This window comes from Catharus ustulatus, chromosome 3 (genome assembly GCF_009819885.2).
Source record: "Catharus ustulatus isolate bCatUst1 chromosome 3, bCatUst1.pri.v2, whole genome shotgun sequence".
In the NCBI taxonomy this organism is placed as follows: domain Eukaryota; kingdom Metazoa; phylum Chordata; class Aves; order Passeriformes; family Turdidae; genus Catharus; species Catharus ustulatus.
Window position 1 is genome coordinate 80887941 of NC_046223.1, and position 12063 is coordinate 80900003.

The following is a 12063-nucleotide window of genomic DNA, read 5'->3' on the forward strand; positions in this document are numbered from 1 at the left end:
TTATGTTACCCTCACAAACAGTGGGGCTTCTGGGTGGGAGAACTGTCCCTCACCATCACCTTCTGTGCAGGAACCAATTAAAATGACTGCAGGATCTCACTGTGAGCAGAAGGCACCATAACCCTTTCCACAACCAACTCCCTCTCCTTCTCTGCTGTTCTTCCCTTTCTTATCCTTTGTCCTCTGCTGCGAGGGCTCAGGTTATCTTTAGCATGGACAGTAATTCAATCTGGGGACCCTGCTGCTGCCATGTCAGAGTGCTGGTGCAGAGGTCTCCTCCTGTCCATGTATGACATGAACCCTCTTCCCTGATAGCACAAACAGCCCCACACCCTCCCAGAGAGCATATAACAGTAACTCAGGTTAATACTGGAAAAGATACTCCAGAAAATTTCAAGCAAAAACTGATTCCTATACTTACAGATTTTTTTTCAAGGCCAGAGAACACCACTACAATAATCTAATGCCAACCAGCACCAAGGCACGAACTCCTATTTGAGCTAGATCCTATATTTTATACACACTATTAAAGATGTGCAGCCAGGCAGTGATCAGGAAATGCTCTGGCTGGCAGAGCAGATAAGAAAAGAACACATTTACCAGCTTCAAAATATTTTTCAGCTGGCAAAAGAGCACTGGAGATGTTCTTCCTCTTCAAGAAAAACATGACTTAGAAGTTGCCAGCAGCGATGACACAGCCCCTCCTGTGCCCTCACAGATGATGTCTTGGGAGAGCAGTGGGAGATGTGGTGAGGTAGGGGGACCAGTGCCACCCAACTCAGCACTGAATCATGGAGACATGAGTACACAAGATGTTTGGATATTGGCACAATATTCCTCAATGTTGCTAGGCTTTTGGCACGAGAGCAAGAGCCTGGCAGGCGGTGTGTCAATTAAAAGCTTAACAAGGCTCAAGCTGAAAGTCAGTGGATGAAATCTTAGGGATGGAGTGGCCAGGGTGTAAGAAAGATGTATTCAGAGAAGCATGGGTGGAAGTGCTGAGTATGTCCACTGTAACCCCCAGAGAGGTGTGTGCACCTGCTATGATGCACACCATTACCATCAAGAGATCATGATTTTTTTGGTTGCCTCCCACCACAGGGTATTGTAACAGCAAGAGGAAGCACAAATATCCAGGGACTTGGCACACCCTGAAAAATGGGCAAGGGAGAGAAACTGAACACAGCAGGGAAGCAGACATGGAGGTCATATCTTTTTGCATGGAACCACCTCATCAGTCAGCACAGTTAGGACAGTAATTCCCATTTCCTAAACCCATGCACTGATCCCCCAGTGCTGCTGTTGAGAAACTGGCTCTAACTTCCAAGAAAAAAACATTAATAATGAGATAAATTAGCTGCATCTGATTGAGACAGGGAACTGCTTTAGGAAAGACCCCAGGAAAGACCTGCTGAGTAAGCCAGAGGGCTCTCTCTGACCTCAGCAGACATTGGAAAAGATCTGAAAAAAATAGGGAATAACTTTAAATCATCTCTGAGAAGATCCTAATAAGGAGAGAAAAGTGTAGGTTTAGGGACTTTATATTATCCCATGTGTGAGTTTGGGCCAAAGACAGCAAAGAATCTGATGCAGTGCACAAAGCCTCCATGCTGCACGTGTGTTGGGTTACACAGCAGCAGCTGAAGGTGACAGAGCTTTTCCTCTTGAGACCATAGGCTCAATTCTGTTTTGGTAGCCAAGTCAAGTCAGCTACCAAAACTGCTGTTTCCTGGCTATGCAGAATCCTACATGACACTCACAGGTCTCTACTCCAATTCTACTGCAAAGATGTTCACAAATGACAAAACTATTCCAACACATATCAAAGAATACATTTGTCAGCAGTCTGAGCATCTTGACCGAACTACCATGTGAAGGCATGTAAAGGCACAGAAACTGATGCAATGAACAGAAATTTCAGTACTGTCAATACTGTACCCCAGACAATTTACAACACTCTCTGCCTCACAAAATAAGCTGGTTTATCAAAATTATATACCTAATATTTGTCTACTCTATTGACAAACATAATGAAGCATGGAAGATCACTCCAGAGGATCCCTGTCCCCTTCCCTTCTTCCATTTCCTTCACTGCTTTCTTGTCTAGATAAAACACTAGAGTTTATTGCCACTCCCCTCTAGATAACTTATTCCAGCTCTCTGCTCATTCATCCCCTGACGTAGTTTTTTTGAGGCTTAGTACTCAAAACTACGCAGAATATTTGCAGGGGCTCTTGATGCGAGCAGCCCTAAAGCGCAACCTGGTTGCAAGGAGAGAAATACTGAGCACAATATATGTGCTGAAAGAGGAAATGCCTGCTGGACTGTGAGCCTGGGAACCAGCAGTATGTTTGAGAAGTTCAGTCAGCATTGTTCAAGGGCAGCTGGGTGTCCAGAAACCAGAGGCACACAATACCAAGGAATTTATCATCTGAAAAGGTGAAAGAAGTGGGAAAGGTGGAAAAGGGGAAAAATATCCTGGAAAAATAAGGTTCAACAACTGCCACTGGCTGTTCTAACTGCAAGAACAGGAAAACAGTGGTCTGAGAGGTGAGAAATCATCATCATAATCTACTGGTTCTCCCAGCTGAAAACCAGAAATCAATAGCACCTCTTGGCTGCTGAGGGAGTGTGTTGTACGTCCTCTAATGTCTCTGTGCCATAGAAAGGACTTTTTACCCAAACTGGAGCTTTATCCGCTGGTTATTTCCTGCACTGCTTGAGGTTTTCCAACACAGACTGAGCACCCCTCATGAACTTTCCACAAGATCTTCCAGACAAACTCTTCAGCCCTCATTAGGGATGTCTGGCTGACTTCCAGCTTTGTGACAAGGCTCATCATTGATGGTGTTACAGCTTGTTACTGTTCTGGTATTCCCCTGGGACCACTTCTGTATTACAGAATCCCTAAAATCCTCCATGGTCAAAATCTTCTTATTCCTGTAGGCCAGTTAACCCTTCAGGTCATGACAACCACACAGTTAATAATTCCCTCTGATCTCCTCTACAGACCAATTTCTGCATCTCAGAACCCTGGAGATAGGCTTTGCCTTTCTTGCAACTGCATCGGACAGATCAAATTCACTTCCCAGCACGCGCCAAGTTCTCAGACTTATTTCTGCAGCTTAAACAGTAATTCTCTGCCTTGTAGGAATCAGAGATCCATTCTTACAGTGTAGTGTTTGGCACTCAACTCAGCAGAGTTTAATCCTCTTGATTTTGGAGCTAGTGAAGCTAAATCCCCGTGGATTTCCTCTCCTTTTGAAGTTCCTGCATTGCCTCCCTATTCCACCCTCCCACACTGCTTAGAGGTCCCTTCTGTCCCACCACCCCATTTATGAATTGAGGGTTAAATGCTGTTTCTATTTTTCATAAGCTGCGGGCACCAAGAACACAATTGAGAGTGACAAGCCCAGTGGTCCTGTTTTAACACTCATTTCTCTGTAGTGACACAAGGAGGAGGGGCAGAAGTAGTAATAACTTGCAGAAGCAAAATTCACAAACATTTCAGGCAGCAGCAGAGAACATATCTACCTGGAAACCCTTTTATACTGCATTAAAGAATCGTTACATCCTGTCTTACAACATGCCACAGTCCCCTCAGGAATAAAGCAATTATGAACTTTCATTAGCAGCATCCCACAATACACAGTACCTAAATAAGTCAAATCTTTGAGGAAAAACAAGTCAGGGGGATAAAAATAACTTTAAAAATAAAATTAAAAAAAATAAGGCGTTTTGGTGTTTCTATGAGCTGTATGCATCACATCAGATTATGTTTTTTGTTGCTTTACTGTATTGTGCTATTAACTTGAAGATATCTTCATGCTAATGGCACGGCTGATCTTGCTTTTATGTTGACTTGCAAGAGTGACAGTAGACAGCTGTGCAGGGATTATCTCAATGGAAAAATCTCTGGTGAGATCAGAAAGTGCACTGGTGATAGCATGATAATGAGGGATGCTTTACGAGGGAAAGGACTCTCCTTGGACACTGACAGTTAATAGCTCTTGAATAACTCACTCACCTCTCAAATCAGAGGTGTCCATTATGGAAGCTGAGTACAGTTGGACAAAAGAGCTGGAGTAACCATCTGAAGCAAACACTCTAACTTACCAGGGGAAAACACTCAGATTGGAAAAGAAATGCAAAAATGAACCAGTGCAGAAAGTATCAGCAAATCTGAGTAATGACTTGTCTTCTGCATGGACCTCAGAAAACACATCACACTCTGGGGTCTAATTTTTCAAGCCCTAGTCAGTGATCCCACAAAACCAGCAAGTACTCCAGCACTGAGAGTGCCTTGTTTACCAGAAAAATTAAACACTTAGTGCATGGAAAGCCCCTCCTTGTTCAGAGGAAGGGGATTCCTAAGGGGACAGTCTGTGACTTTGTCTTAAAGAATTCAAGCTACCTAAGCCAGACTCCTGCTTAGGGAAATCCCATTTCAATGGCATGTTTGACATCCCTCGAGCCACTGGTCCTTAAAAATGCACCTCAACAGAGGTGTACAAGGACAGCAGAGAAGGCAAGGAACTATACACCCCAAAAAACACAGCAGTGTGATGTAAATATCATAACCCAGTGCCACAGGTTCAGTCCAAGCTCTTCACAATCCCTAGTTACCCAGGAACTGGAATGCATTTCTAAAATGCAAATCCATGGCATTATTAAAATCTTAATCCATGCCATTATTTTTATACATTTTAGACCAAGATTCTGAAAGGTTACATTTGTTTTCTTTACTCACTCTTAAGGATCTAAGGTTCAGTTTTTCCCGATGAACATTTTTAGCTGTGTCTTGCAAGGCAACCTCTGGAGAAGGACTATGGGGATGCCAGCTTCAGTTTTTCCCAGTGTTGACAACAACAGCAGGTCTCTGTGCACTGCTCCTGGGTGAGGAGAAACACATCAGAAATGGAGCATCACTGAGCAGACTGAGAAACACAGAAATTTAATACCAGTGTTTTCTGCAGCACTCAGCTGCCTGCATACACCTGGGCAAACCCAGGCGTTTCCTCTTGAGGTTTATACACCCACTTCCCATTATAAACAAGTTCCAACCACAGCTCTCCAGTTTGGCTCCCACTAACTGACCTCGGGAAATAAAACTGCAGCTCCCACTGCTTTGTAAGGATGAGGAAAATGCAACAGAGACCTTCATTTCTTCCCAGCAATCACGTGACAAATCAATAAAATCAGGAAAGGGACAAGTTCACAACAGTGCTCACGAATGATGGAAGTCACTTGGCCTGCATGAACTTTTGAGAGCTGAAAACTGCTAGGGATAAATAATCTCTCTTGATCTCTGAAGCAGAAATCATTGCTGAAATGCCAGTTCAGTGACTTCAATTAGAAAATGCTGTTGGAAGACCTTACCATCCCTCTTTCCTACTAATTAAAATCACCACATAATTTAGCTGCTATCCCTTTTCCTAATACATTTGGATGAGCAGATGTGTTTAAGTACAAAAACCTCCTGATAATACATAAAGGCACTGGAAAACTAAGCACTAGTTATGCCTGTGACTTGACCTTTTGGTACTGTTTTGCTGACTATGTTGTCAATGACAATGCCACTATCTTGTGAATACACCTTGTTTCATTTTAATTGGAAATACCAACTGAAATATAAAGAAGAAAAAAAACCCCAAAACTGTATTTAAACTACAGTCACATTCAAGATGATGTGCAAAAAGACATAGCCTAAAGTGAGAATCAAGAAATGGAACTTGGAGAGACATCTCCAGAGCTTATCCCTTCTTATAGTTTGGATGGACTTATATGCTACTTCTGTTTAGGAATAAATTGTGTACTCTGAAAACAGGTTCCTAAAATGTCTTGGACGTGGTACAAGTCCCATAGGTTATGTGCTGTCACAATTTCATGTAGGAACTAGAAAAATAGAAGGTTCTTTAAAAAAAAAAACAAAAAAACCCAGCAAAACCACAAACAAACCATAAACATTCTTGCAGAAATGTAATTAAGCCTAATTCAAGATAATTTGATTAGCTGCATCATTCTGTTCACCTCACAGGTTCATCAGGAACACAGCTAGTGTGATTTCACTGCATACTAACAGAAGTAACTCCATATCAATACAAATAGTCTACCTGGCAAATAGTATCTCCAGTATGAAATTAACATAAAATGCTGCTGATTTACACATTACTTGTTAAAGACTACTCACAGTTTGAAACTCGGTTCAAAGAAAAGGGTCCAAAAGGGGAAACAGATCCCTGTTCCGTATTTGTGAGAAAAATCAAGCAGCGGCAATTGGACAAAGTGGCAGACAGTGCAGGAGGGATCCAGCAGCGCCATGAAGAGTTTAAGAGCCCAGGCATGCTACCCAAAATCTTGCATGAGATCAGAGAGCAAAAGCATGGGCAGGATTTCAAGGACATCAGGAACTGCAGACAGATGACAGCTGATGTGAGGCTGAGGAAGAAGTGCACATTGTAACCTCTGATGAGGATGAGGTCAGAAAAGATACTGCCCAGAATGAAACCTGCAAAGCTGGACTGGAAAAGTCACTGTACCACCAACCACCAGCAATTACTGACAGCACACTGAGCAATAAGGGGGAGAAGAGAATTGCAGAAGGTATCTAGAAGAGCAAATACAACTGGTGATGGTCTGGTCTTTTTTCATGCTGGAAGAAGTTCAGATGAGCTTATGCTGCTTGTGAAACCAGAGGAATGAGATGAGAGGGTGGATACTAAGAGAAGAGATAAAGCATTGAAATGGTCTGAGATCGTACATAATCATCAGGCAAGTGGAGGGGTTAGCAAGGAGGGCAGGCAAAGAACTTCTGCCTTTGGTGGAGAATGAAAGGCTTGTAAGAAAGGGGAAGAAAGTACAAGCAATGAAAAAGCTTCTTTTGCCAGTATTCTTTTCAAAACAATTCCTGAGCTCCTACACTGAGAGAGAGCTGGAGAGAGAAAAAAGAGAATCTCCCAGGAACAAGCCCATGCTGTCAAAAACCTCACTGGGGCTTATTTATAAACTTATTTATAAACTGTCATATTTGCTTAGTGCACATGATTTAAGAAATACACAGGTATTTTTCAAAATGCACTCCAGTCCATTTAGGAGGAGGTATTTCAAATGAGGTATTTCAAATTTTCTTTAGGTGAGAATAGACAGTTAATGTACTTCTCTCTTTTGTATCAGTCATGCAAGTCTTTGTTAATAAAGATTATTAAACTCCCCCCTCATTTTTGATGTATGCACAAATCACTTTAAAAAGCAACACTGTAACTGTGATATATAACACAGCCAATTTAATTGCTGAAGATCAACAACAGAACTTTAATTATCCCCAGTAAGACAAGAATTCGAGTTTAAGAAAGCATGACTCTAAAACACTAATAAAGCTGTCCTCATCTTTGAACTGCTGAGTGTTAAGCATTTCACTTTAGATTAAATATTGCATTCATTTGATGTGCAGTATTCCTTTGTACACTGTTATGCACACAGAAAAACACACAAAGCTGTACGAACCCATTGTTTTTCATGCATATTAAATATATTTTGGCAGCATAAATATTAGTTATTATATTGTACAAGAGCAATTGTTTCTCTATAGAACCATCAACTGCATATGTTCATATAAATCAATTAAATGTTCATATACTTACATTCAATTAATAAAATGCAAAGTAACTATTTCACTACATTTAAAATATAAATATGTCGAATTCCACCATTCACGTGGTGTACCTAGCAAAGTATTTTAAGTGATGTTGGAAAATACAGTGAGTTATAAAGCAAAGGCTGACAAGGCTGGACAAAGTTGATACTGATGCTGTAATTATTATTTAGGTTTTAATCTTCTAAATCCAGGTTTTGTTTAACAGTTAGTCAACAGGACAGGATCTTTGAAAATCAGCTGTTCACTGACAGATGGTGTGTTTCCTCAATACTGACATTGAATAAGGTGGGGGTACATATTTATCACAATCAATCAATCATCATTGATCACACCTTATGAGGGTAAAGCCCACCTAGAGTCCTCTTGAAACACATTTGTTTTATTTCCTAATGGTGAGAAATCTTTGGTCTGCCATGCTAGAGATACAGAAGAAGAGAAAAAATTCTGAAAAAAGGCCAGTCTTACTGAGCAATGAGTTGCAATTAAAGCCTTCCACACATTAGCCATAAAAAACAGACACAAAATTATAGCATACACAGCAGCAATTTTTTTAAACTGAATATGGGACTGATTGTACAAACCTGTCCTAGTGAAGGGAGGCAAAAGAGAGCTAGCACTGTGCTTTATAATATATTTGAGGAACAGCACTCATAAATGGTAGTGTGTAGCCATTCACAGATGGTGCTCATATTTTGTTACTAACCAAGTCGCTTCAAGCTCTGGATGGAAGCAGAAACAGATATTCTCTTTTCTTTGAGACCTTTCTGCAAGTCCAGCCTCAGTGGGGACATGTTTGTCTCTGCACACCCTGCAGAGCTGCATTCTGACACCTCCCTGAGAGCTTGAGCCAAGAAAAAAAGATTTGCTATAATTCTAAGAAAAGACGATTCTACTCAGTGCAAAACTGAGTAGAAAAAATGGTAGACTTAGCTGGACTAGGTTTAGCACAGTGTATTGGACAGTGAGTGTCTGAAGAGTCTTCAATAATGTGCATTATCAGGGCATGATATACTAAATTTCTTTCAAGATTACTTGACTCCACTATTAGTGCAAAAAACCTGGACTGGTTGATGTTGCAGCAGCCCTCAGTAATGGCAATAAATTGAGAGCACAGTAAAAACCCCTCTCACACCAGAGCATGGCAGAGAGACAGAGTCTGTCCAAAGAGGCACTGTCATAGCTCATACCTGTTTTCATGCGGCAGCATCCAGAGGGGGGAGGTGGTAATTGGGTCTCTTTGTTCATTCAGTTCTTAATCTCTCTGTTGAGACTGACAACGGGGGAGACCATTAGTGTCAGCTCTGCTGGGACTTTCTGTTATTAAGGCTACTTAAGCTTTTCCAAGTAAATTGCATGTGTCAAACTAACAGCACACAGTGATGGGCAAAAAAAGGCCATTAGACAACTGCTTTCCCTTTCTATTGATCCACCCAGGTGCAAGGGGGAAGGGAAAGAAAACCCTGGAGACTTCAGACAAATTCTCTGCAATTCCCTGTGTCTCCCACTCATTATTACACTATTTACAGGCAATACATTAGTCATTTCCTCCACTTCTTTCTCTTACAGGAGACTGAGGACTGAACACACAAGTTCCTCACAAAGCTTTGTAATAGTCACCAAGCTGGACACACTTTGCTGGAAAACTTAAATCTTTTAGGTTAGTTAAAATTCCTTCTACCATGGATGGAGAAAGGTAAAAAAACTATAATGCAGGCACAGAAGAATCCCAGCTTTTTTCTTGCCCTCTCCTCTGACCACAAAGGGACATAACCTCTAATTTTCACACACCTCTACCCCATATGTAACAACAACCGGGTCATCCTTTACAGAAAATATCTTTCTATGTCAAGGCTTCTGTCTTCTTAGAGAAAGAGCTAAAAATTGTTTCTAGACTGTCTTCTGAACTGCATTATAGCCCTTAGTTCCCATCTGAGGCTACGGGATTCCCAGCACCTTTTAATCACCATTCATTTTGCTCTCATTAAAGCAGCAAAGCCATTCCTGGTGCCACCTTGACTATATCCAACCTTATACATGCAAAACTTTAAGTAGAAAATAAGTATGATCCTTGACCCTATTATATCACAGGGAATTTGCTGTTAACTTTGATAATTTCACTCCAACTCCTGATACACAGAGAGCTACAAGGTTTGTTATTGTTCATATTTACAAAAGGCTTTAAATCTCTAGGCTACTTTTTTGGATCTTGGAATATTTAGTCTGTGGATTTCAATCTATAACACAGCATGCTGAAGAATTCTTTCTGCTAGGTTTAATGTTTGTTATAAAATCCATGTAGGTTTTTTGAGGCAAACAGAGATTTCCACCCTGCAATACAGCTCCAAAATATTAATTGTAAAAGGAACAATTCTTAATTCAAGTATGAGTTCAACTGAACTATGGCATTTCTCCATCATATCTTACTTCCCTCTCTTTTGGTAGCTTCTTTACTGCTTTTCAGAAGAAAATCAAATGAGAAAGGGGAGAAACAGTAGAGGAGAAAGTTTAAGCAGATAGAACTTAGTCCATTTAAAGTTTGGGATGCCAAAGGAAGGACAACTCAGGTACTTGTAAAGCCACTGTAGGGCACACATTAAAACCAGATACTGTGACAGGCTGCAAGGCACAGGCACTAGAGAATCATTATGATTCTTGCAGGAAAACAAACATTTATATTTATGAACTTACTGGTTGTTTATCTGTTCTCCGTTTAAAAGTTTCATGATAAGCTCAAGTAGCTGTGTCACTGTTTCATTAAGTACCCTGACATTTTAGCTGGGTGTTTCAAAGAGATTTATGCCCCTCCATCCAAAGGGGGCAAAAAGAGAGGCAAAAATGAACAAAGGGCTCTGGAGCACTATGACCGTGGGAATGAGGGGCCTCCACATGAAAACAGAAGAGCTCTTTAGATAACAGAATGGACAGCCTATGAAATGTCACTTACTCAGCCTTCTATAAAGATGGGGAGTTTTAGGACCACCATGTGTAAGAATTAATTCAAATAAATGAACAAGCTGTTAGATTTTTCCTCTAGAACAATCTGACGGCCACACTCCCCCAACTTGCTCCCTCACCACCACCGTTCAGGAAAAACAAGGGATTGGGGATACATATCCACAGGTAGCCCAGATCACTTCAATGACTGCAGAGCGTGCTTATGGAGGTAGAAACAGAAGGCGGTCCACACTGACATTTAATTTGGAGATTCTAAACATCCCTTTGGAGGAAAACATGTCTCTTTCCATTCACTAAAACAGAGTCCCAGGCAAACAGGTTGGTTTAAGATCCAAATGTCCAAATTTGAGTAGCCTGATGTTTCAACTAACACCTGAAAGGCTTGGCAAAATGACCTTTCTCACATTAATTCCAAATCAACATGTTTAAAATATAGTAGAAAATACAAGAGCTATTTTCCTCACCTAATTTAAGCTAAAAAGCATACTTTTTGTGTATGTATATCAGGACACTAGATTAGTCCCATTTCAGTTTTCGACACTGAAACCTAAATATGGGATTCAGCCCCAGTGGTGGTTCCCACTGTACTGCCACTACTGACCATTTCCAGTCTTTCCATAAGATTCCAGCTCTGAGCAGATGCACAGATACATCTGGACAGGCAAGGTAGGTCTGTCTGAAGGCACATCCGCTGTGTTGGCAACTACATACCTGCTCAGCACACTGCCTGCTTCCCATCTGTGGCACAAATTAAAAGGGCAAAATGCTCAAAATCAGCAAACGCAACTGGACAGCTACGAACTGGATTATCTGCAAAAAAATCCTAAAAATACTCCAAATACTTTCTGTTTTGTTTGTGCTCTTAAGAGTAAACTCCAATAGAAACAGTAGAAGAAAGCAAACAAAAAAAAAAAAAAGGTCAGGAGTTTCTGAATATATATTACTATAATACAGTCAACAGCCATTATTTTTGTTAAGTCACTTGTGCACATGAAAGAAAACCAGGAAACCCATACCACTATTTGATGTGAAGGTCTTCAACTGCAACATTTGTCGAAGGTTTTACTCTAAAACTCTTACTAAATGTTTGAGGAAGCTTAACAAAGATAACTGATTCATGTTCCCTGCTTGCCTGTACAGGAGGGCAATTTCACTTTCAAACACAGACAAGGATGAAGCCTCTGCTGACTTAGATGGTGTAACAGAGCATAACAGATAAATGTTTTTGCAGAATGAAAGAGAAAGGAAAAAAACAAGTATCTCTGCAGTTTTGTCAGACTTTTTGATTTCTGATAACAATCAAAAGAAGTGCAACGATTTTAGAGGCTTACCAAAGTAGCACAAACTACATGGAAGAAGCCAAGTACTGAGATATACTCTAGTTCTGTCCCATCTACTCAGGATTCCTGTATGGCATGTAGTAATGAAGAAATCTGATTCTTTATTCAGAAGTA

The 12063-nt window shown here is 40.7% G+C and overlaps 1 protein-coding gene across 3 annotated transcripts in view; it reads right to left on the reverse strand.

The window, feature by feature from the left end:
- The window catches only part of LOC116993483 (ankyrin repeat domain-containing protein 6-like), an 88268-nt gene that overhangs the window by 39783 nt on the left and 36422 nt on the right, over positions 1–12063 (reverse strand). For 2 of the 3 annotated variants that reach the window (XM_033054106.1, XM_033054103.1), the window contains exon 3: positions 4751–4892. The exons of the other annotated variant lie outside the window; for it this stretch is intronic. The gene's annotated coding sequence lies outside the window, so the exon portion shown is untranslated. The remainder of the gene's footprint in view (positions 1–4750; positions 4893–12063) is intronic. 3 annotated transcript variants of the gene reach the window in all.